The sequence below is a fragment of the Plecotus auritus genome, assembly GCF_963455305.1.
Source record: "Plecotus auritus genome assembly, chromosome: 7".
In the NCBI taxonomy this organism is placed as follows: Eukaryota; Metazoa; Chordata; class Mammalia; order Chiroptera; family Vespertilionidae; genus Plecotus; species Plecotus auritus.
In genome coordinates, this window is record NC_137774.1 from 132976536 (window position 1) to 132977562 (window position 1027).

General features: G+C 35.6%; 1 pseudogene across 1 annotated transcript; it reads left to right on the plus strand.

Annotated features, from left to right (window-relative positions):
- The first annotated feature begins 527 nt into the window (after nt 1-527).
- On the plus strand, nt 528-803 carry LOC308252758 (cytochrome c oxidase subunit NDUFA4-like; annotated as a pseudogene). The gene has a single exon. The product of its transcript is annotated as a cytochrome c oxidase subunit NDUFA4-like (transcript).
- The last annotated feature ends 224 nt before the right edge of the window (nt 804-1027 follow it).

Consider the following 1027-nt stretch of genomic DNA (forward strand, 5'->3'; position numbering starts at 1 on the left):
ACCTAATTCACAAAAGCCACAACAAAAATATAAAATACCTAAAAATAAATATAACAAAAAATATTTAAGATCTATAAGAAGAAAACTTTAAAAAGCTACTTAGAGATGCAAAAGAAGACTTGGAAAAATGTAAAGACAAACTCTACTCATGCATAGAAAGATGTGACACTAAAAAATTTTTACTCCTAAGTTAATCTATTCTGTGCATTTATTTTTCAGAAATAGAAAAAATAGTGGCTAGAATTTTTCCAAAATTGGATGAAAACTATATACTCACAGATTCAGGAAGTTCAGCAAAACAAAGACAAACCACACAAAAGCATAATCAAATTGCTGGACACAAGTAACAAAGATGAAATCTTAAAAAGCATTCAGAGCAAAACAAAGCAAACACATGACTTATAGGGGAACAAAGATAAAACTTCTATTGATCTCTCATTAGAAACAATGGAAACCAAGGCACCGACTGCCTGCTCCCGGGCTGTGCAGTTTTGCTCTTCCCTGCTTTGAGGCCCTCTGCCACAACCATGCTCTGCCAGATCCTCAGTCAGGCCAAGGAACATCCAAGCTCCATCCCTCTCTTTGTATTTATTGGAACCAGAGGTACTGGGGCAGACCTGTAAGTTTTGCACCTGGCATTGTTCAATCCAGATGTCTGTTGGGACAGAAAGAATAACCCAGAACCCTAGAACAAACTGGATCCCAATGACCAATACAAGTTCTACTCGGTGAAAGTAGATTACAGCAAATGTAAGAAAGAAGGTCCACTTCTAAATGAAATGTTTCACTATAAAGCTGCTTAGAATGAAGGTCTTCTAGAAGCCATTTGCACAATTTCCCACTTAACCAGGAAATATTTCCCCTCCAAATGCATGAAATCATGTTGGTGTATAGTGTTGGGGTTTACACTGATTAATAAATATTTGAAACTTGAAAAACACACACAAAATGGAAACCAAAACACAAAAGAAGTGACATCTTTAAAGCACTGAAAGAAAAAGCTATTAATCTAGATTCTATAACTAAC